Source organism: Danio aesculapii, chromosome 18 (assembly GCF_903798145.1).
Source record: "Danio aesculapii chromosome 18, fDanAes4.1, whole genome shotgun sequence".
NCBI classification, from domain to species: Eukaryota; Metazoa; Chordata; class Actinopteri; order Cypriniformes; family Danionidae; genus Danio; species Danio aesculapii.
Genome location: NC_079452.1, coordinates 30,145,441 through 30,172,103, shown reverse-complemented (window position 1 = coordinate 30,172,103; position 26,663 = coordinate 30,145,441). Strand labels below are relative to the sequence as shown.

The 26,663-nt window shown below is 34.8% G+C and overlaps 1 protein-coding gene and 1 long non-coding RNA gene across 2 annotated transcripts in view; both read right to left on the bottom strand.

The window, feature by feature from the left end:
* Positions 1 to 478, bottom strand: part of si (sucrase-isomaltase (alpha-glucosidase)) — a 178,207-nt gene extending 177,729 nt beyond the window's left edge. Inside the window, exon 1 of the mRNA XM_056478595.1 lies at positions 388 to 478. The gene's annotated coding sequence lies outside the window, so the exon portion shown is untranslated. The remainder of the gene's footprint in view (positions 1 to 387) is intronic.
* Positions 479 to 655: 177 nt separating this feature from the next.
* On the bottom strand, positions 656 to 22,915 carry LOC130245248 (uncharacterized). Its single transcript, XR_008839318.1, has 3 exons — positions 22,864 to 22,915; positions 17,972 to 18,063; positions 656 to 752 (listed from the first exon to the last, which is right to left on the bottom strand). It is a non-coding gene; the product is annotated as an uncharacterized LOC130245248 (long non-coding RNA).
* Positions 22,916 to 26,663: the final 3,748 nt, after the last annotated feature.

Below are 26,663 nucleotides of genomic sequence, written 5' to 3'. Positions count from 1 at the left end.
TAAAGTTGTACTTTGGGCTAAACTAAATACATGTAAAGTAGTAGTTTCACTTTTCCAGTGCATGTCAGAATAATAAAAACATAATCAATTAAAAACTAATCAAAACATTTATTCTGCTCAAGAGGAAAAAAAGACATTCACTCAAAAGAAAATTGTATTTTTTATAGACCATGAAATAATTTAATTACTTTGTTTCAACTTAAATATTTATTTTGAGAAAGAAAAAAAATATATATATTTTTTACTACTATAAAATCAAAGTAAAGTTGTACTTTAGACTAAACTAAATACATGTAAAGTAGCACAGTTGTTTGACTTTTTTTCAATGCATGTCAGTATAACAAAAATCATCTTTAATTGATTTATTTAAATACACATTAGTCCTACCTTCACTGTTGTTTTCTGCAAGCACACAGTTGTTAATTCCTCCCTTTTTCAGTTGTGTGTGCAGATGAAGGAAGCACACTGAGATAGAGCAGAACTGGACCATCTGTTTTATGCAATAAAAACATGAACACCCTGAGTGGGAGGGTTTGTGTTTTACAGCTTTACAACCAGAACTTCACCACGCAGCATGATAGGTTTTAACCAAAGGTCACTTACAGCAGATATGAAGAAGTGTGCGGAGAGAGAAGTGTCTTAACGTCCATTCAGGAATCATTCACAGACAACAGCTTACCCAGATGTTTGTTCATGCACAACATGACGAAGCATTTCTTCCTTGTTGATTATGCATGCATGTCCTTATCAACCTGAAACGACAATAATATCTACGTTATCCTAGCAATGTTTATCATTAGATTTTTTTTTCAATCCCCAATGCTGAATTTAGCTCCCAAATGAGTGAGCTGTTGCAGGAAGTCTTTAGCTACGCATCTGTGTTGAATAAAAATCATTTCGTAAGACATTGTTTTGTACCAAAAATGTTGCATGATCTCGTTCAAAATGTTTCAAAGAAGCAATTAGACAAGACGGGTTTCAAAAGACGGTCGGATTTAAGCTGGAAATGTGTGATTTGCTTTCTGTAATGTGTTGAATGAGAGATTAGAGATGTGAAATTATCCACAGACTAATAAGTAGATTTTAATGAAGCAATTGCATGTGTCGTTTATGGGCCTCTCCGAGTCTTTATTAAGTTAGATTGTTTTATGAACTGAAGATTGACCTTTGACACCTGAAGAAATGAGACATGCAAGTGAGTGACAAAAACATACGATGGATGGACGGACAAATGGATATACAGCTGGATGGATGGATAGATGGATATACAGCTGGATAGATAAACAGAGAGGTGAATGGATGGACGGATATATTGATGGATATACATATAGATGGATATACAGATATATGTATAGTTGGATAAATGGATGGATCTATAATCGGATCGATGGATAAACGGACGGACTGATGGATGGATATTCAGCTGGATATACAATGGATGGACAGATGGACAGATAGATAAACAGGCAACAAGACAGAAAGATATGGCTGATAGATGGATGGGTGGATGGACGGATGGATAAACAGGTAACAAGATTAAAAGGCAGGAAGATATGACCAATGGATGGATGGATGGGCGGATGGATGGATAAACAGGCAACAAGATTAAAGGTCTGGAAAATTTGACGAATGGATGGATGGATGGATGGATGGATGGAGGTATAAATACGCAACAAGAATTAAAGACAGAAAGATATGGCCAATGGATGGATGGATGGATGAATGGATGGATGGATGAATGGATGGACAGATGGATGTACGGTCGTAAAAACAAGCAACAAGACTAAAAGACAGGAATATATGGCCAATGGATGGACAGATGGATGGGCGGATGGAGGAGGTGGATGGATGGATAAACAGGCAACAATATTAAAAGGCAGGAAAATTAAAAGATTGGAAGATATGGATGGATGGATGGATGGATAAACAGGCAACAAGATTAAAAAACAGGAAAATATGGCCGATGGATGGACAAATGGATTGATGGATGGATGGATGGATGGATGGATGGATGAATGAACAGGCAAAAAGATTAAAAGACAGAAAGATATGGCCAATAGATGGACAGATGAATGGATGGATGGATAAACGGGCAACAAGAATAAAAGGCAGAAGGTAAGGATGGATGGACGAATGGACTGATGGATAGATATATAAACAGGCAACAAGATTAAAAGACAGGAAGATATAGCCATCAGTGGATGGATGGATGGATGGATGGATGGATGGATGGATGGATGGATGGATGGATGGATGGATGGATGGATGGATGGATGGATGGATGGATGGATGGACGGATGGATGGACGGATGGATGGACGGATGTATAAACAGGCAACAAGAATATAAGACAGGAATATATGGCCAATGGATGGAATGATGGATGGATGGATGGGTGGATGGATGTATAAACAGGCAACAATTTTAAAAGGCAGGAAAATTAAAAGATTGGAAGATATGGCCAGAGATGGATGGATGGATGGATGGATGGATGGATGGATGGATGGATGGATGGATGGATGGATGGATGGATGGTTGGATGGATGGATGAATAAACAGGCAACAAGATTAAAAGACAGGAAGATATGGCCAATAGATGGACGGATGAATGGATAGATGGATAAACGGGCAACAAGATTAAAAGGCAGAAGGAAAGGATGTATGGACGAATGGACTGATGGATAGATGTATAAACAGGCAACAAGATTAAAAGACAGGAAGATATAGCCAACGGTGAATGGATGGATGGATGGATGGGTATACATGCAACAAGATTAAAAGGCATGAAGATATGTCCAATGGATGGATGGACAGGTGGATGGATGGGCGAACGTACCGATAAACAGGCAACAAGATTAAAACTCAGGAAGATATGATGAATGGATGGATGAATGGATGAATGGATGGATGGATGGATGATCAGGCAACAAGATTAAAAGACAAGACGATATGACAAATAGATGAATGGATGGATACAATGACAGATTCATTGATGAAGGGTTAGATAGACGGATGGTTAAATCTGTTACTGTAGTTTTTATACCTGTAGAATGTCTGAATTTTATCTTGTCATGTTGGGTATCATTTTAAAGGTCTCAGTGTGAGTGGAAAATGATCTCAGTTCTATCTCAGAAACACATTCAAAAATAAAGACCTCAGATTTGGGGAAATTCTGGCACATACTGGTGTGCAAAATTGTTCTTAAGATATTTGTCAAGTGTTTACTTTTACCCCAGCAGGTATTAGGCTTTTAGGTTAATATATAACCAGACAAAGGTCTTGTAAAGCTTTTATTATTTAGATTTAATAGTTGTTTACTGCAATTTGTATATTTAAGGAGACTTGGCAAAATACTCAAGGAAGCATCTGTAAAATGTGAAACTTCCCGCACAGTCTTGTGTGTGTCTCCATTGCCAGGAATGATTACTCTTTAAGAATTCTTTTATCAATTGTCTTGTTGAAATGTTTATGTTTTATGCTGATCATGTTGCGCAATCCATTTCCTTGCTGATGTTATTTGTTCAAAAATTGAAATACCAATTCATTACTGCTTGGAAAATTAATGTAATGTCTTGCTTATTTTATTTGTATATAATTAATATCTAGTAGATTACATACAGTGCACATTACAAATGAGTACACTGTCTTTTGAAAACTTATATTTATATCCATTTCTCATTGAATTTAGACAATATAGTTTGGTTTATTCAGTTTAACAGTTATATTCATTAAAATATAAGTTTGGTCACCTAACATCTTTAGAAACAGAAAGATTATACATTCAAATTCAAATGAGGTTTTGCAAAAAAATAAAAATAAATAAATTATAAACTACATAATTTTGACTAAATTAATTTGTAATGTTTCTCTTCATTTTTCATCTTTATTACATTTTATTAAAGGGCACCTATGGTAAAAAATCTACTTTTCAAGCTATTTGGACAGACATGTGTGCATGTATGGTGTATAGACTGTCATATTGGGGTGATATAAGCACATCTAGTGCTTTTTTTTCAATTTAACAACATAAAAAACGGTGGACCAATCATCATATCCTCAGTTTGTTGATTCACGTCCGCCATTTTCAGCGTGAGTCGAAGCGATATCACTAAAGGAACACGCTAGCTCTATTTTTAGATGCAAGGCTCATTGGGCTCAACACAAGAGCAATATTCTCCACATTATCGCTCTAATCGGAATTATTGGTTGTATCTTTAGGTAGGTTTGCAAACATGTGTACTTCTCATCGAGTCTAACTTATACTTCAGCCGTTTGCATTTCTTGCAATCCCAGAAGCTCCCTGTGATCTTAACTAGCATGCGTTTTAGAATTCTAAACATAGGTTTCTATCAGGGTACACTCAAGTCGACAGCTGGGCGCCGCGGACCGCTGCAGAAACCTATGTTTAGAATTCAAAAATGCGTGGCGCGACGATTCGGGACACTTCATGTTTCTGCCGCGCTACAGAGAGTGTCTGGTGTGCCGTGTCGCGGCTTCGTGCGGCGCATCCGGTGCCTCAGTCAAAGTTAATTCAGTGTGTGTGGTTATTAGTTTCTGTGTACAAGCTCGGCACTTGAAACTAGCACACAGTTGGCTGTAAAACTGTACAAAGAGACAAATGATTTTGTACTCTGCTTGGTCTGTGTCAGAGTCGTACATGTACGACTGAATGGTGATCCTCTCTCTCCTTCTCCGTCTGCCTGTCAGACTCTGTAGCAAACGCAGAGCGGGTGAGCTCATAGCCCCGCCCCCTCGTTGGCGGGAAGCCGAAACTAATTTACATGTGAAGCAACACACCCCTAAATCAGCGAACTGTGGACACGCCCCCAACATGACACTTTTTAACACATTATAATAAAAAAATCTGAATTGTGTTTTAAACTGAACCTAAACTGGCACACTCAGAAGAACCATAATATTAATATTAAATCATAAAAAAGAGGTAAACTATGTTCCCTTTAAAAGAAATCCCTAACATATAAATTTAGGAGTACTACTATTTAGACTGTGAATTTTGATCTTTGATTGAAGGAATTATACAAAACAAAATATTTTGATTAAAATTTAAATTAGCCAAGTCAAAACTAGAATTAAAGAAAAATGATTAGATTTAGTTTTAACACTTTAGAGTACATTTTTTTAATGTACAAATAGAAGGAAGCATTGATGTACAAATGAACAAATGGAAGAATTGATGGACAAATGGATGAGTAGAACAAACAATTGTAGGACAAATTGACAAATAGAAGGAAGAATTGATGAACAAACTGACGAAAAGAAGGACGGAACGATATAAGGAAGGATGGATGGACAGATGGACGGACAGACAGACGGATGAAGTGATGGAAGGATGGATGAATGGATGGATGTATGGATGGACATATGGACAGACGGACAAACATTTGACAGTTGAATGGACAGATAGCCAAAAACAAATTATGGATGGATGGATAGACAAAGACAGAGATACAATGGATGGATGGATGGATGGATGGATAGACAAAGACAGAGATACAATGGATGGATGGATGGATGGATGGATGGATGGATGGATGGATGGATGGATGGATGGATGGATGGATGGATGGTCATATGGACGGATGGATGGACGGATGGACAGACGAACGGATAGATGGATTTGATGACAGACAGTTGAGAAGACGCATTATAACAATAGATTAAATAATGGTGAGATAGATATATGGATGGATGAATGGAGAGATGAATGGATGGTTGAATGGACAGATAGCCAACAACAAATGATGGATGGATGGATGGATGGATGGATGGATGGAGGGAGGGAGGGAGGGAGAGATGGATGGATGGATGGATGGATGGATGGATGGATGGATGAATAGACAGATGAATAGACGGTTGAATGGACATAGCCAATAACAAATGATGGATGGATGGATGGATGGATGAATGGATGGATAGATGGACAGACGGATGGACAAATGGACAGAGGAAAGGACGAACAGACAGACAGATGGAGGAATGGACAGACGACTGGACTGATGGATTTGATGACAGACAGAAAATAGATGCGTTATAATGCATAATACAATACATTAATGAATGGTGAAATAGACATGGATGAATGGGTGGATGGATCGATGGATGGACAGGTGAACAGATGGATGGAATTGATGACAGACAGATGGGAAAATAGATGAATTATGCATTATGCAGATGATTGATGAATGGTGAGATAGAGATATGGATGGATGGATGAATGGACGGATGGATGGATGGATGGATGGATGGACGGAATGGAAAGTCAACTGGCTCTTAAATGTTCCACTGAAAACATCAATCAATTCTCCACCCTCACATCCCCTTGTTTACCCTGAAAGTAAACTATTTGAGACTGTCTGTGGTTTTCCGTCCTGCAGAAAAGTATAGCATGACGGGACTAGAGGCTATTGCTCATTTCAGCACTCGAAACTGAAGAAAACTCTCTGATATAATAGCTCACTTTCACCACACTGAAAACTACTCGGCAGTGATGACACCACTGAAGTGAGAGCGAGTGCTGACGGCATCATGCTTTCTCTCGCGCTAGCACAATGAGCCACAATGAGCTAGCATAGCGATTTCTCCAGATGTGCCTGTACGCCCGCAGTCAAGCTTTGATGGCCATATCAGGTTAAGAGCAAACGCAAGCAGCTATCAAAGCCGAGAGCCGGTCCCAACTGAAGGAATCAATACCTTTGGATTGAATTGCCAGTTCTACTTTCAGGTACCAGAATTGGATTGGAGCTGCGGGTTCGATGTGTGAGAGAATAGATTTGGAGCCGGCTGCGGGAAAAATGGATGTGGAACAAAAGTGAAATGGAGAGCTGCTCCGAAATTCACAAATCCAGCCAAACTGCAATGAGACTGTATTGGAGAATAATAGGAGAGAATCCCCCAGACAGCAAGAAGAAATATAAATGGAACGATTATTTATTAATTATTACACACGTAAAATAATCCAGCTATCTACATTAAATACACATCATAGCTTCAGCAGTTATAATAATGCATTACAGTTTTTTAAAAGTGTAACCGAGGTGAACTTAGCTGAAGAATAATAATAGTAAATAAATGTAGACATTTTATTATATTTATATGTATTATTACATTATATTTAGAAAGCACTGTTTTTACTGAAAGTCAAAAAGTTATCTATTATTAATAATTGTTCTTAAATTTTATTTTTATTATTAATATTAATAATTGTATTATATATTATATTACGCTATATACATAGATGACTGGATCTCTCATGGATGTCTCATAATATTATTATTATTATTATTATTATTATTATTATGTGATATTACTATTAAGTGATAACATTTTAAGTGCTACATTAAGTGGTATTATTATTGTTAAGTGATATTATTATTATTAAGATATATTATGAGTATAATTAATATTATGAGAATTATTATTATTATTATTATTATTATTAGTAGTAGTAGTAGTAGTAGTAGTACTAGCATGTGATATTATTATTATTATTATTATTTTTAATTCTTAATATTAAGTGATATTATTATCATTATCAATATTATTATTATTATTTTCAATATTAAATGGATCTACAAGCACATACACACACACACACACACACACACAAAATTAATTATTTAATTAAAAACATCCCAGTCCTATGGAATCATCTCGAAGTAATGCCAGATAAATTAAAACCATACACATATTGTTTTAAATTTTTTAATTGAATATTAATAGAAATTCTTTTGAATGTTGTGTAATATTTTACTGGACATTTTATTGTTATAATCCTAATAATCATTTATTATGATGATCATTATGAATTAATATTATTATTTTTATTGTTATTATTATTATGAAGGGATATCATTATTATTAATATTATTATTATTATTATTATTCATTTTCCTGGGGTTGTCACATCGGAATGAACTGCCAATTTATCTAGCATATGTTTTACACAGCAGATGCCGTTCCAGCTGCAACGCAGTACTGGGAAAATTATCATTTTTATTATTTTATTATTATGAATTGATATTATTATTATTACGACGTGATATTATTATTATTATTATTATTATTATTATTATTATTATATGAATCTACAAGCAGATTTGCACACAAAAAAATTTTATGAAAAAAATTATTTTATTTATTTTTTAGCATCAAATTACAAAATCTCATTAGAAAAGACTGAAATTATTACAGAATTTCCAAAAAAATATATTATTAATGTTGTTATTATTATTATTAATACTATTTTAATAATTCTACTATAATAATACGATTTTAATTGTCGTTATCAATATTCATTCATTCATTCATTCATTTTCTTTTCGGCTCAGTCCCTTTATTTATCAGGGGTGGCTACAGCGGAATGAACCGTCAACTTATCCAGCATATGTTTTATGCAGAGGATGCCCTTCCAGCTGCAACTCATCACTGGGAAACACCCATACACACTCATTCACACAATTTTAGCCTACCCAATTCACCTATACCACAGGTCTTTGGACTTATGGGGGAAACCGGAGCACCCGGAGGAAACCCATGTGAACACAGGGAGAATATGCAAACTCCACACAGAAACGCCAACTGACCCAGCCAAGGGTCGAACCAACCCAGGCTCATTCTGAGAACGTAGTCCCGTGGACGTTTCTAGAGACCGCGAAATACGTAGCCGGGGGTACGTACGGCTGCATTTCATTTTTTTAAGCGAACGCTGCGGGGCGGTGTGACGCCGTTCCTTTCCTTTCAGCCAGCCGCTCGCCTCCGTGTGGAGGGCTTTCCCGCTGCAACCAGTTTGTCCGGTTAGCTCTTCGTGTACTCTGGTGGACTCGAGGCGCAGAGAGGGGCTGACCACGACGACGACGACCGGGTTCGAGTCCGCAGAAGAGCAGTTCCAGAAATCAGGTAAGAAAACAAAAACAAAATCCAAAAAAGTTCGTCACAGGGTGAGAATGTGGTCAAAATCCGAAAATGTAGTAAAAATCAGACGAGGGCTTTTCTTTTTCTGGACGGCTTTTGTGAATCGTCGCTGGTTGGGTTTAGGGACGGAGGAGGGTGGGTCAGCCGATTGGCCGGTCGCACGGTCAATCATTCTGTCATCCAGGCAGACAGGCGGAAGGTCGTTCGACAGCGGCCTCTAGCGGGTTTACGCGAGAACGGCGCGGGAAAAAGCACGCACATCGGCCTCTCGCAGATTCGCGAAAACAAAAACTGCAAAAATACGTACCTCCCGGGACGTATTTCGCGGCCTCCAGAAACTTCCCCGGAACTACGGTCGAACCAGCTACATTCTTGCTGTGAGGCGAACGTGCCACCCATTGCGCCACCGTGCAGCCTGTTATTAATTTTATTACTAATATTATTACTACTACTATTACGATTATTATTATTTTAGCATCCAACTACAAAATCTCATTAGAAAAATAGAAACTCAAACAAATTAAGACCGACTTTCCAATAAAAATCCTGCACAGTCTCATAGGATTTCCTAACCTGAACTTTACTGATATGTTCATATAAACCTAAATTTATAGCTGCACGAGCGTATAAAACCTTCCTAATCAGCTCGTGGTAGAACAATAATATGACCATGTTTAACAGTGCAACGTGTGTGATATCATACAATAAAATCACATGCAACAACTTCATAACGATTGATCTTGGACTCTATACTCTCGCTGTTTTTCACAGAGTGACTGAATGAGGAAAATGTTCTTTATGAGGGAAATAAATTCATCTGCTGGATAAAAGGACAGACTGTTTAATAATTATCTGGTTGGTTGTCATTGTCAGATGAAGGTTGCGGTGGGCAAAGTTCATCTATGTTTGACTCTGCTGCATATCAGAAGACATTTATGCAGAGTCACGTGAGCTTATTGGCAACAAGATAGACAAGAGACAGATATTACACAGAAGTTTAAGTCTAATTTATTTTTGCATATTAACATTCTGTTAAGGATTAAATGAATGAACAATGATTATTACAGTTTACTTATGCCTTAATAATAATTTATAGCCTTAATTATGAGCCACAATTATAAAATTGGAAAAAAATAATTATAAATAAATGTTGTTAATGGAGTTAAAATATCTTGTGTAGCTTAGTATAAACACAAATAACATAAAAATAAAGACACAAATAAATAAATAAATAAATAAAAATTTAGACTCAATATTAATAATAATAAGATAAAAAAAACTATTAAAATAATAATAAATAAATAAACAACCAATGCTTTTTTGTCTTAGTTTTTAATTAATAAATAAACAAATTCCACTCAATAACAATAATAAATAAAACAGGTGATCTGGTGGAGCAGTAGGTATTGCTGTTGACTCACAGCAAGAAGGTCTTTGGTTCGAGCCTTGCCTGGGTAAGTTGGCATTTCTGTGTGGAGTTTGCATGTTCTCCTGCGTTCGCGTGGGTTTCTCCCACATAAAACAAAACAAAACTAACAAATTTATAATAAAAATAATAATAATGATAATAAATAAATAAACAAACAAGCTAAGAAAATATATTTGACTAGTTTTCGAAATGCTTTTTTTGACTTTATTTTTAATAAATAAATAAATAAAAACAACTTAATAATAATAAAATAATAATTAAAATATTAAAAAGTATTTAATAAATAAATAAATATTAAGCCAAGAAAATATATTTAGCTTTTTTTAACTCAATAATAATAAAAAACAAAACAAATAAAAAAAACAATTAAAATAATAACAAAATCTAAAATAAATAAATAAACAAGTCAAGAAAATCCATTAGACTAGTTTCAAAAAAACGTTTTTGCCTTTGTTTTTAATAAATAAATGTTTACAAATTAAACTCAATAATAGTAATAAAACAAAAAAACAATAAATAAATAAACAAAAATAAATAAAAAATTAAAAACAAACAAAAAAGCCAGGAAAATATATTTGACTAGTTTTCAAAATGCTTTTTTTGCCTTAGTGTTTAATAAATATATAAATAAAAAAAATTCAACTCAATAATAATAATAATAATAATAAACAAAACAAAAAATAAAAAAACTTAAAATAATGAAGACGTTTGGCCAGCGGAGAAATTAAAATGATCGTGCCCAACTGAGTCTGGTTTCTCTCAAGGTTTTTTTCTTCACTTCCGCCATTTAGTGAAGTTTTTTTCCCTCACCGCTGGCTTGCATGGTTCGGGATCTGTAGAGCTGCGCATCGTTGGATTTGCCCTTCAGTGTTTGGACTCTCAGTAGTGATTTTTAAACCACACTGAACTGAGCTAAACTGAACTGAACTTAAACACTACAAACTGAACTACACTGTTCCTATTTACTATGACCTTTTATGTGAAGCTGTTTTGACACAATCTACATTGTAAAAGCGCTATACAAATAAAGGTGAATTGAATTGAATTGAATTAAAAAAAATAAATAAATAAATAAACAAACAAGCCAAGAAAATATATTGGACTAGTTTTCAAAATGCCTTTTTTCCTTTAGTTTTTAATTTAAAAAAAAATGCAACTTAACAACATAACAATAATACTAATAATATACTACTACTACTACTACTACTACTACTACTAATAATAATAATAATAAAATCTAACAAAAAATAAATTAATTAAAATAATAAAAAAACAAAACAAATAAACAAATAAATAAATTTGTTGACGTCTACGTTTGTTTTTGTTTGTTTTTTTTTGCAACGCAATTTAAATCATTAAAAAAAAGATTGCAGCCAACTGGTAAAGATTTATTCACACCAAATTTTTACTCACTTTTGGCACTCAGCAAGTGTTAATTCTCCATCCTGTGTGTGTTCACAGTATGAAAATAGAGTATGGTTGTGTAAGGTGAGAGCTCTTCTCCTGTGTTTATCAGCTCCAGCTGAGAGCAGTAATACAGTGTGACAGCTAATTATCTCCTGTACTAGTCTCACAATACTGAGATACAATCCCCCTCACAGAGACACACACACACACACACACACACACACACAGCGCACTCCAGGAAGCAATCAAAAGTCTCTTTTTCTTCACATGTTTGTCTAGAGTCACTAATCAATTATTTGGTGTTTGGATTTGACTCACACATTTTCTGTTGTTGATGTGAACTGTTAGTTACTCCTGCACACTGACAAATCACACTGTTTTACACTGAAATTTACGAGGTCATAATGCGGGTGCCGCCAAGTGTTGGACATTTAAAATAAGTGACGACAGCAGGTGAGTCTCTCTTCACACAGAAAGCTCATCACTGACTGGCAGACACTGTTATTTTATTATCAACCACTGTAAATAACTAAATTCTATGTATTATAATATATTATAATTTCATATCTTTTGTTATTTTAGCTTAAACAAAAGTAAACATCCAAAATCAAATTTTAATTAAGTTAATAATTAAATAATACAAGCTAAATTAGCTTAGTTACAATGACTTGTAAAGTTCAGCTAAACAGTTTATGAAGTTATATTGTGATCAACATAAAAAAATGTATCATAATTTTAATACATTGCAAAATAACTCTGTTTTAATGTGATGCAATAGCATATCATATAAATGTATGTACACATATTCATACTATTAAAATTGTATTATTAATGTTATTTTTATGAAACACACGAGCAGTGTTAATTTTATTCATTTTAGCAAACAAAATATTTTCCTTTTATGGTTTTAGTGAGCCATTAATACTGCTCTAAACCGCATTTACAGATTAATGGACTTTCTGTTTACCCCATATCTTCACTGATAATAACCACATATAATTTTGTCATTTTAGATGACCTGAGGTTCAGTTAATGATAATCAACATTTTTAGGGATTGGCCATTATTATCACCATAATGACTGATAATAATAATTATTTACTTTTTAACAGCCATTTCACACCCTATCTAAAATTAAATAAAAATAAATAAAATAAAATAAAATAAAATAAAATAAAAAATAAAATAAAATAAAATAAAATAAAATAAAATAAAATAAAATAAAATAAAATAAAATAAAATAAAATAAAATAAAATAAAATAAAATAAAAAAAATCATTTATTTTCCTTTGGCTTAGTCCCTGATTTATCAGAGGTCACCACAGTGGAATGAACCACATTTAATTTATTAAATTAAATTAAATTAAATTAAATTAAACTATATTAAAAATAAAAATTAAATTTAAAATGAAAATTTAATTTAAAAATATAATATAATATAATATAATATAATATAATATAATATAATATAATATAATATAATATAATATAATATAATATAAGTCATTATTAGCTGGGTTGTATTCTTTATATGATTATGACAATTTTGGGTTATTGCAGATTTGGGTTAAAAATTTTAATAACACTATGTTAACAGATATTTAAACACAATAAACAAAATAATAAATAAATACATAAAACAAACAAACAAACAAACAACTAAATAAATAAATAAATAAACATAATTTTGTCATTTTAGTTGACCTGAGGTTCAGTTAATTATAAACATTTTTAGGGATTGGCCACCATTATTATCACCATAATAACTGATAATAATATTAATTTATTTTTAGCAGCCATTTCACACCCCATCTAAAATTTAATTAAATTAAATTGAAAAAAACATTTATTTTCCTTCGGCTTAGACCCTGATTTATCAGAGGTCACCACAGTGGAATGAACTGCATTTAATTGATTAAAATAAATGAAATAAAAATTTGAAATTTAACTTAAAATGAAAATTTTATTTTATAATTTAATTTAATTTAATTTAATTTAATTTAATTTAATTTAATTTAATTTAATTTAATTTAATTTAATTTAATTTGTCATTATTAGCTGGGTTGTATTCTTTATAGGATTATGTCAAATTTGGGTTATTGCAAAAACAATGAATGGGAAATCTAAATATATTTTAATAACACTATGTTAACAGATATTTAAACACAATAAACAAAACAATAAAATAAATACGTAAAACAAACAAACAAACAAACAAACAAAGTAAACAAATAAGTAAATAAATAAAGAAATCAACAAATAAATAAATAAATAAATAAATAAATAAATAGATAAATAAATAAATAAATAAATAAATAAATAAATAAATAAATAAATAAATAAATAAATAAATAAATATGATTTTGTCATTTTAGTTGACCTGAGGTTCTGTTAATTATAAACATTTTTAGGGATTGGCCATTATTATCACCATAATGACTGATAATAATAATAATAATTTATTTTTAACAGCCTTTTCACACCCTTGCTTTAATTGAATAATTTAAAATAATATATTAAATGAAATACCTTTACTGAAATAATTTAATTTAATTTAATTTGCTCATTATTACGAGGGTTATTATACTTATATAATTACAGTATGTCAAATTTGAGTTGTTGCAAAAATGGTGGTGCCTGAATGGCAAATCTAATATATTTTAATAGCATTTAGTTACAGATATTTAAACAAACAAATAATAAAACAATAAATAAATAAATAAATAAATAAATAAATAAATAAATAAACAAGCAAGGAAGAAAACAAACAAACAAACAAATAAATCTTCTTAATTGATGTGGATAAATTAGCACAGAAAAAGACATTCATTTGCAGCATGGATGAAATCAGTTACTGACGTAAATTATCTCCGCGGATTGAAAAAAGATAAAACATAAATAAATAATGCTGGTCAATGTCTGATTCATTTAGCTGCTGCAATGAGCTCTTTTGAACTGACCTCTGATCTATAGGTTGCTTTTGTAGTGTGTGTGCCTCTGTTGGACTTAATTAGACTAAAAAAAGTCCTTGTCACTGCAACAGACTGGGTGCAAGGTTAAGCATAGCTGCAAATACAGGTAGATGTGACAGAGACTAATATGAAATATTTACAGTATTAGACCTTGTCCTCTCCAAACACACCATACGCACCCCCACAGGCTCACAGAGTTCAACACATTCATATATCAAATATTACTTTAAAAAAAATTGACATAGAAAATTACGAGTTTGATTAGACAAAAAGGTATCTATTTATTTCACTCCAATCCAACCCAAAACTGTTCTGAGCTGGATTTCTCAATAAACATATTGAGAAGAGCATTCTGTGCATGCAAGGTTGTGAAAGTTCATCGCAACTCTATGTGCATTTCACAAAAAGGCATGTAAAATTATCACACAAGACCACGTATATGTGCTACATACATAAAAGTCACTGACCAATTCAAAAGTACTGAAATATAAGCTTTTATGGAGTCGTATCCTAAATGTTTAACCCAATAATCGTCATCACTTGTGGATTAGCAATCAATATAAAGCACCTACATGCAGGGAGTTACAGCAGAAAAAAATCCTAAGCCTGAACTTATTTTTTTTGGGTGTGTGTGTGGGTGGGGGGACAATAAAAATAAAGTAACAAGAGCTTAAAAAGAGTAACAAGTGCTTAAAAACTGGTAAACTGAGACTGAGATAGACTCTCTTCAATTTTTACCACATTCTCACCCTGCTACTTACTTGTTTATTTTATTTTTTGGCTTTTGTTTTTGTCTTACTTGCTTTCTGGAACCGTTCTTCACCAGACTCGAACCCCGTCATCGTAATCAACTCCTCTGACATACATGGCGAGCTACTGGACAAACTTGTAACAGCGGAAAAGACGTCCATATGGAGGTAAGTGGTCAGCTGGTAAGCACAAAAGGGAACATCATCATACCGCCCTGTAGCGTTCGTTTTAAAGATGTAATGCAGCCATACATTCCTCTAGCAAAATAATTAGCAATTTCCAGAAATGTATTTAGGGCTACGCTTTAGAATGAGCCTATGTTGTAATTGTAATAGTAGTACGTAGTGTTGTTTTGCTCCTATGTCGCAGAAATAGAACATTTATAAAATACAAATTTTGTCATCGCTGTCTAAGTAAAACTAAACATTAGGACACGGTGTTAAATAAATATGTTTATATATTGTTATGTATCAGATTTCCGTATGGGACAGCAGTTGAATAAAGTTACAATAAAATCTGCTGATAATAAACAAATAAACAATAAACAAAATAATAAATAAATACATAAAACAAACAAACAAACAACTAACTAAATAAATAAATAAATGAATAAATAAATGAATAAACAAATAAATAAATAAATAAATATAATTTTGTCATTTTAGAGACGATAAAAATAAAGTAACAAGAGCTTAAAAAGAGTAACAACTGAGAATGAGCCTATGTTGTAATTGTAATAGTAGTACGTAGTGTTGTTTTGCTGCTATGTCGCAGAAATAGAACTAAACGTTAGGACATGGTGTTAAATAAATATGTTTATATATTGTTATGTATCAGATTTCCGTATGGGACTGCACTTGAATAAAGTTACAATAAAATGTGCTGCTTGTCCTCATAACTTTGTTCTCTTAATATGCATGTATAAATTTAATGATTACTCCAAAGCACTCGTAGATCTACATCTTTCAAGAGTTGATGATTGACTCAGCTGATAATTGATTATAAAGCATGTTTGGCATGCAGTTCCAGGAGAAAGCCCAGAGCTTATACAATCCTCGAGCCCTGGGCTCCCTCCCATTAGCAAGGAGAGAGGGGAGTTTGAGCTCAGGTAGATCTCGAGAACTAATTTTTGGCTAATGACAGATATAGGGATGGCTATAGAGAGATATACAGCTTACTAATGGCTCGTTTCCACTGACAGGTACAGTACGGTTCGGGTCGGTACAGGTGACCTTTATGATGCTTGCGTTTCCACTACCAAGGGTACCCTTTTGGTGGGCGTGGTGTATGACAGAAAAAGTTTCAGTCGATGTCATTTTCGCTCGAGATGTCTACAGTAAAGCTGTACGGGTCGCTTACATATCATCCGAGAAGCACTTCTTACAAAACAGATGCTTCATACACATAAATACTTCTGTTTAAATGTTTATTACTAACTTTTCTATGAATATGACTTGAGGTACAGAGAGGAGTTGACCGCAACGACGGGGTTCGAGTCCAGCAAAGAACAGTTCCAGAAAGCAGGTAAGACTAAAACAGAAGCCAAAAAATAATATAAACAAGTGTATAAAAGGGTTAGAATGTCATAAAATCTGAAAATGTGGTAAAAATCAGATGGCTTTTTTTCTGGATTGCTTTTTAATACTGTCAGTTGGATTTAGGGAAATGGGTGGGCGGTCAATCAGTACTTTTGAAAACACTATTGGTTGGGTTTATGGAAGTAGGAGGGTGGGTCAGTCAGTCAGTCAGTCAATCAACATCGGCTTCTGTTAGATTTACGCGAGTACAGCAGGCACAAATGGCACTCGCAAGAGAAATTGGAGAGCTCAAAAAGCATACACAGCAGCCTCTGGTGGTTTTGTGAAAACAAAAACTGCAAAAAAACAGCTCCTGTGACATATTTGGCACTCTCCAGAAATGTATACAGGGGTACGTAATCAGAATGAGCTGAAATGTAAACAGCAAGCTTTTACAGCTGCTTTAACCTTCATGAATACAGTCTCGCTAACAATGTTTTACGCTTATGCAGGTATTTTTTACTTTAGTCAAAAAAGTTGACATTGACGTTAAGAAGCATTGACCTTTGATTAAACAGAAAGACATTTGAGAATTTCAATTAAATTTAGCTGCTTTTTTTTCGAGGTTTAGTAAAGACGGCTCATTTTTGACCCAAAGGGCAAACGCTGTATGCAGAATTCTAAGACAACAGGAGGATTAATCTTTTAAAAGGTTGATTTATGTATGTGCATGTTTATTAAAATCAATGTGTTCTGAACTAGGGCTCCTGCTCAACTATATTCCCAACTGACAATTGCGATATCAATGCTGAAACAATATATTGTGCAGCCCTAATACCAGTCTCAATTGAATCAATATCCTCACGAGGGATCATGCCACATGTATGTACTGATGGATGATGCAGGAGTCGTGTCTATAATGAACAGTGATATGGCGTCTGTTGTTTGTTAGTGAAATGTGACTCACATACACACATTGCGCTCAAAGCTCTTGGTTGTGACGTCCTCAGAGTTTGTTGACCCACTTCATCTCTGCCCATCACTGAATGGACACAGATCCTACGTATAAAGGACAGGAAAAGAGGGGAGCGGGAGCATGTCAGAGGAGATGAAAAATGCATTCAACAGAATTAATTAACGACAACATAAACAAGGAAAGCAGGACAGGTCAATGCCAGGACAGGGATCATTTATTTTGGACTGAATGAATATGAGTAACCGGATATGATGACGAGCTTTGGCAATAGGCTGAACTTCTCATTTTGAGTTTTATTAAAGAGCCCCTGAAGTGCTTTGGAATGCAAGTTTGTTTGATGAGTGATGTACTTACATGAAAAAAAAAAAAATACTATAAGTCATAATAAATAATAGAGCGGCTAATTGGTCAGCACTGTCGACTCACAGCAAGAAGGTCGATGGTTTAAGTCCCGGCTGGGTCAGTTGGTGTTTCTGTGTGGAGTTTGCATGTTCTCCCTGTGTTCACGTGGTTTCCCCCACAGTCCAAACACATGCAGTATAGGGGAATTATTAACCTACGTCACACATGACATCACACGGGTTCAACCTTGATACCGGTTGCAAAAAAAAGACCGGTTGCAATAGCAAACATGTCGAGTTGTGCGGTAGGATGCCAAATTCGAAAACTTAAATTTTAACCTACACCACACTGCTTTTAATGCCAACCGCAGACATCTTTGGCTAACAGCCGTCATATGAGGTGAATGGAGTGAGGACCTAATTAAAAATGCTCAACTCTGCAGTTCTCATTTCATATATCAGGTAAGTTCACGCTATGCTGAATCATACACATTACTGGTTATTGATTGCAGCAATGATTTCAGCAAAAACTGTTAAATATGGTGAATTAAACTGCGGACACTGAATGTTCAGAATGAAATGTAAAGATGTAAGTTCACACACCTGTACAGGTGCAGTTCGCTGTCTGAATGCAGTTGTTTTGCTTGTTGATGATTACCCAGGCCTTGTTCTTTCCTTGTCTTTGGCTAGGCAGAACTAGGCAGAACTAGAATACAGTAATACATATGGTAATATGGTTTACCGCAGAATCTAAAAATAGCAACGGTATCAGTTTCAATACCATTATACCGTCATAAATACTATGCACTTGTATAGGAGACAAGTATTAAATAATAAATATGATTTATTTAATGCCTAAAAATGCGTATGCGTGATTGTTATCATAGGACAGTGTGGAGGATAGAGAGAGGTGAGGTAAGATGGCGAGTCGCGCACCAGGTGACCTGGTCTCGAAAAAGAACACAACATCTGCAGTTTAGAGAAGGAAGACATGGTAAACGCGGTGGCTGCTGGGAGCAGTGGCACTTGACCAGATTTCTTGCAGTGCGGGAATAAATTTCGGAATAAAGCGTGGGAGCGGTCAATAACTCTGATGTAATTTGAATGGGAGCGGGCGGTCTAACAATATTGCGAGAGAGCAAGCGTGGATGCGGTTTTTGTGTGTGTGTGCGTGTGCATGTGTGTGAAACAATGAAACAATGAAACAATGTGACCAAAAACATGAAGCTGTATATAAACAAAGTTACATTATGTAATTTCTGGTGTTAAAGAAGTTAATGAATATGAATGCCAATGATTTACAACCATGCTTACAATACAAAAAAAGGAATTTACATCAAGTCTTCCTCAACGATAGTGTTTCCATGGCCCATCATCAAATTAGAGACAGAACGTAAACAAGACACTGATTTGAATGAACTCATATGGTGAGAGATTGATATCCATAACACTCCTGATGATTATTAAATGATGAGTATTGCTGTCGTCGTGTTTTTGGGCTATATTAGCTTGGCTTGCAATAGAAAAAATATATATATTTATAGTAGACTAAGTTACTATAGACTCCAAACTAAGTTATTACAAATTGAGCAGAACAAAAGAAAGAAAAAAACGTCTACTTTAACAAGGTAAATTTTGCGGCTAGCCAAACTGAAGCGGGATTTCCTGCTCAATAATCTTGACAACAAATTCCAGTATCGTTTTTATATAAATAAACCAGCCCTGCTGAAAAATGCAGCTTAAACCAGCCTAGGCTGGTTGGCTGGTTTTAGCTGGTCAACCAGCCTGGTTTTAGAGGTGTTTTGGCCATTTCCAGCCTGGTCTTAGCTGGTCAGTCTGTGTGATAACCAGCTAAAACCAGCTATGTCCAGCTTAAACCAGGCTGGTCAGGCTGGTTTTAGCTGGTCATTTTTCCAGGCTGACCAGCTAAGACTAGGCTGGAAACCAGCCTGGAAATGGCCAAAACCCCTCTAAAACCAGGCTGGTCAACCAGCTAAAACCAGCCTAGGCTGGTTTAAGCTGGATTTTTCAGCAGGGAGGACTATGTTTGATTTGTTTTAAACAAATAACGTTAACATTACCTGGTAAATATAACGTTAGAGTGGAGGCAGACGCAGGGCTCATCAACAACTCGACGTCAACAAAGTGCACGCGCAAAGTGTCGGTAGCGCGCACGCGATATGTCGTGTCGTTTATCCACTGTTACTGCTGAGTTATACGCTTATAAAAGAGTGTAAGACGGCGCATAACGTGTATAAACGTAGACTATACACAGCCTTAAACTGGGTTGCACACGAACGGTGTGAGAAAGTTGCTCAAAGCAGGCCAAATTGATGCTTGAAGTTGCTAAATTAGCTCTTGATATCATCGCGCTGGCATCATTACAGTACGTAACCACGACGAATGACTGACTATCTTAGTCAAAAATGTGATATTATTTTACTACTATAAAAAACAATACTGCATTAAACAGTTACACATTTTCACTATTTATTTGTATGTAAAATATATGATAAACTGCTTGAATTATGCTAAAGTAACCTAAACTGCTATGATTTTCATATTATTGTGAAATAATCCACTGATATTTGGCTATGTTGAGAATTTTTTTAAACTAACCTTTGTAAACAACGTAATTCCAAGCAGTATTTGTAGCTAATATGCTTTATCTGCTGAGAAAAGTCTATAAAAATAGGGCATAGGCCTAATGTGTATCATAAATGAATACTTATTATTGAACAACTGCAATTAGCAAATTAATTCACATGTTTGCAATGCTTAGCAACTCAAATTCATTGTACTTCTATGGTTAGTTGTTCAGAGGGTTTATATTTTATGTAATTCACATCATAAATGTGTGCCTGTTAAATTATTTAAGTACATTTTCAACAATATAAATACATGATTCAGTTTGTTTTTAGGTGCTTTTAATATATATATATATATATATATATATATATATATATATATATATATATATATATATATATATATATATATATATATACACACACAATATATATATATATTATTATTATATTATTATTATTATAATTTTTTTCACTCTGTGAATTCATTTTTATTCAGAGTTATTTATTTTTTGGTAAATACATTTTTTTACCTTACCATTCAGTTTTATTGCATATAGTTCAACCAAAAATATTAACCATGTTATAATTTACTCTGTTCCAGACCTGTTCTCCTAATTAACACCAAAAACAAACAGAAAAATAGCCACTCTGGCTTCCACTGTATAGTGTTTATTTACTTATTTTTTGTTCAATAGATACCTGATTTCAACATTCTTCAAATTATCTTGTATTACAAATATTAAATAAAAAATAAATAGCTTTAGTGCCTGTATACTAAATTAAATCAAGATGTGTTTGCCTCGATGTGTTGCTATTTTCAGACCACAGCAACCCTAATTTTCATGTTTTGCACCACATTGTACATTCATTCTTTCATTAATTTTTGGCTTATCCCTTTATTAATTCAGGGTCGCCACAGTGGAATGAACCGCCAACTTATCCAGCATGTGTTTTACGCAGCGGAAACAACCATACACACTCACTCACACTCATACAATATGGACAACTTAGCCTTCCCAATTTACCTGAACCGCATGTCTTTGGACTGTGGGGGAAACTGGAGCACCCGGAGTAAACCTACGCGAAGGCAGGTAGAACATGCAAACTCCACACAGAAACGCCAACTGACCCAATCGAGGCTCAAACCAGCGACCTTCTTGCTGTGAGGCGACAGCACTACCTACTGCGCCACTGTGTCACCGTACCACATTGTTTAATTAGCAAATCCATTTGCGCCACTTTGTGGACTCAGGGGTGTTCTGGTCTGGAATGGAGGTGTGTTAAGGCACATTGTTGTCGCGTTGCTATTTTGAGGAACTAAAATAGACTGTGCAATAGAAAGCAGGTCTAAAGTCCAGCGCAGAGCATGTTAGTTGTGCGCCTAAAACGTGTATGCATTGCTTTATACACACAGGATATACAGCAATACGCAAATATCTTTACAAATGAAAAAATAAATAAAGGATTAAAATATTACAACAATTATTATTTTCTACATAAATATAAAGACCACTACCTCCATGCTTTCTTCTTCTCAGGAGGCATTATTCAGTTTATTATCGACAACTTGCTTTTGTATAATGTTATTATTGTTATTTATCATATGCGTATTTATATTGTTTTAATAAAAAACTTAGATTTAATTTAACACAATTAAATCTTAGATTTGTTTGGGACCATATCTCAACTCAGTTTTTTTTGACCACACTTCGTTATTACTGTTTATTTATTCGTTTGCTTTAAATTAAAACTAAATTTAGAAATAGTTTTGAAACAAATCGTTGCGCTTAACAAACAAAATTAATTATGTAGGCTAATACATGTCCATCCACGAAAGTGAAGGAGTAAGTGAAGAGAAAGTGAAAGTAAAGAGGCTGAATGGAGGAGGCTCGTTCTTTATCCTCGCGCAGATGGTCTGTTGAACTGTTTTCTTGCTAGTGAAGTGTTTTACCTTTCCAGGTCAAAAAGCCTCCAGCAAGATCTCATCAGCTTTTACCTCAGATGTCACCCTCTCTATAGTCCTGTAAATGTAGGATTAGTTGCACATACTGTATACAGTATATACACACAAACATACATGCAGACAAGAACGTGAGAGACAGAATCATCAGAGAAACAGCCACAGATCAGTAGGATGGATCAAAGTGCAGTACTTCATGCTCTTCATGACCGAGAAACAGAATAAAAGAGCAACGCAGCCTCCACTTCAGAGAAAAAGTGAGAGAGATTGCATATGTTCATTCACATAAAATGGCACACAAATGTACAGCAGTCAACAGCTTTACATGAGCAGCTACAGCTGATGCTTTTCATGAAAGAAGAACATGTACAGTAACTTATAAATGGCAAGCAAATCCTCAGATTTACTTATTAGTAATAATAGTGTCTGCAATATTGCCTAGATATAATATAAGCACAGAACTATAATTTATGCTTCCAAATTGCATTAAGCCATTGAGTTTTTAATTTCAAATGCTATCAGTAGAGTTTTTTTAAACGTGCTCAATTAAACAAGAATGCTCAATTAAATATAATTTGAGCTGAAAATTGTATTTCTGTATTTATATAAATGTTTTTTTCTGTGCAGATTATTATTTTTATTAGCAATACACTCTTGTAATCTTTAATCTAAGCAACGTAGAGGAAAACAAAAATTTTTACTGAATTTGAACAATAATGAAATATTGGGCCCTATCATTACACCCGGCGCAATAAGGTGCAAGACGTGTTATGCGTGATTTGTTGCTATTTTCAGACCAGCGCAACCATAATTTTCCTGTTTTGCGCCATGTTGTTTAAATAGCACGCTTGGCCTGTCGATGCCAGGGTACTGGAGAGGATCCGGACGATGGTTGAACCTAGGATCCAGGAAGAACAATGCGGTTTTCGTCCGGGCCGGGGTACACTGGCCCAGCTCTATACCCTCACCAGGGTGCTCGGGGGTTCATAAGAGTATGTGTTTTGTGGACTTGAATAAGGCATTCGACCGTGTCCCTTGTGGCATTCTGTGGAGGGTGTTCGGGGAGTATGGGGTTGTCTTTGATGATTAAGGGCTATCTCGTCCCTGTATGAACAGAGCAGGAGTCTGGTTCGCATTGCTGCCAATAAGTCAGACTTGTTTCCAGTGCATGTTGGACTGGCAAGGCTGCCCCTTGTCACTAATTCTGTTCATAATTTTTGTGGACAGAATTTCATGGGCAGCCTTGGGCTGGAGGGGGTCTGGTTCGGGGACCACAGGATTTCATCTCTGTTGTTTGCAGACGATGTTGTTCTGTTGGCTTCATCAAACATGGACCTTCAGCATGCAGTGGGGGAGTTTGCTGACGAGTGTGACGCAGCGGGGATGAGAATCAGCACCTCCAAGTCCCAGGCCATGGTGCCCCACCGGAAAAAGGTGGTTTGCCATCTCCAGGTTGGAGGAAAGTCCTTACCCCAGGTGGTGGAGTTTAAGTTTCTTGGGGTTTTGTTCACGAGTGAGGTAAGGATGGAACATGAGATTGACAGGCGGATTGGTGAAGCGGCAGCAGTAATGCGGTCGATGTACCGGTCCGTTGTGGTAAAGAAGGAGCTGAGCCTAAACGCAAAGCTTTCGATTTACAAGTCAATCTATGTTCCTACTCTCACCTATGGTCATGAGCTCTGGGTCATGACCAAAAAGACAAGATCTCGGGACAAGATCTCGGATACAAGCAGCCAAAATGAGTTTCCTTCGAAGGGTGGCAGGGTGCAGTATAGGGTGAGGAGCTCTGTTACCCCGGAGGAGCTCGGAGTAGAGCCACTGCTCCTCCACATCAAGAGAAGTCAGCTGAGGTGGCTCAGGCATCTGTTTCGGATGCCTCCTCGACGCCTACCTAGGGAGGTGTTCCAGGTATGTCCCACTGAGAGGAGGCCTCGGGGAAGATCCAGGACACGCTGGAGGGACTATGTCTCTCGGCTGGCCTAGGAACGCCTCGGGATCCCCCTGGAGGAGCTGGAGGAAGTGTCTGGGGAGAGGGAAGTCTGAGGTTCCCTCCTAAGACTGCTGCCCCCGCGACCCGGCCCAGGAAAAGCGGCAGAAAATGAATGAATGAATGAATATTTAAATAGCAAATCTTTTTGTGCCACTTTGTGGACTCATGGGTGTGGTGGTCTATAAAGGAGGTGTGTTGAGGTGCATTGTTGGCACGTTGCTATGTTGAGGAAATGAAATAGACTAAATAACTAAAGCTGCTCTAAAGTCCAGAGCAGAGCGCGTTAGATACCGAATTGTCTGCGTCTGCATCGAAGTGAACTGAAGAAACAATTAATTTTGACACCCCTAACTTATGAACAATCAAACTTAAAGTTAAAAACATTATAATTTCTTGTCCATGACTGCTGTAAACGATTACACAATCACAGGTCTTGTGTGAAAAACTAACACTGTAGCTCCTGGTCAACTAATTCGACCTCAACATTGCAGATCCTGCGATGTGACTATTGCAGATGCGCACATTGCAATATCGATATTGAAACGATATAAACAATAATTATCACAGCTTCTGCTCAATGCCAACTTTATGACCTGATCCAGTCATGATACAGAGAAACAGTACAAAAACGCAGTGATTAAAAGACTTATTTAAGTATTTTAAAAAAAATCATGATTAAAAAGAAACGTTTTTAGCTTAGTTTTCCTAATCTTGTCTCATTCTTTTTTCCATTTAACTATTGTAAAAATATATTTCTGCGCATGAGCAATTTTTTTTTTTGTCATTTGACTTTTAAGTAATTGTATGGAGTCCCAGTGAAGTGGATTTCAAGCTTTAAAAAGCTGTACACCTTGTACATTAAATAATTCATTTAAAAATATTGTGTTATGATTTTTTTTCTTTTTCTTTTTTTGCAGGCAGATCGTTTTATCTAAAGCAACTTTTAATCAGTTCATACATTCTTTATTAAACGAACCCATGACCTTGGCATAACTATACATGCCGTTTGAGCTTCAGGAGTGCTGTGAATATCAATCTTTCCTCAATTGAAATCAATGGTACAGGAATGCGCTATATTTGTGCTTCAGAAATGCAAGAATAGCATCATGTATACTGTAATTGAATAATATATTTATAGTAAATGCTGTGAATTATTTAACAAATAATTAATTTCACAGGGGGGTTATTAATTTTGCCATAAAAAGCCATAAAAAATTATCAGCCCTCCAGTGAAGATTTTTTTATTTTTCAAATTTTGCCCAAATGATGTTTAACAGAGCAAGAAATGTTCCATAGTGTGTTCTATAATATATTTTCTTGTGAACAAATCTTATTTGTTTTACTTTGGCTATAATAGAAGCATTTTTTAATTTTAAACCATTTTAAGGTCAATATTGTTATATATAGCGTAACTACTCAACATATACTCATACATATATATATATATATATATATATATACCCCCACCCCCCCTTATAATTTTTTTTCTTCTTTTTAAAATATTTTCCAAATGATGTTTAACAGAGCAAGGAAATATTCACAGTATGTCTGATAATATTTTTTCTTCTGGAGAAAGTCTTATTTGTTTTATTTCGGTTAGAATAAAAGCAGTTTAAAAATTTTTAGGAGCCCCTTTCAGCAAATTATTTTTCCACTAGCCTACAGAACAAACCACTGTTATACAATAACTTGTCTAATTACCCTAACCTTTCTAGTTAACCTAATTAACCAAGTTAAGCCTTTAAATGTCACTTTAAGCTGTATAGAAGTGTCTTGAAAAAATATGTAGTCAAATATTATT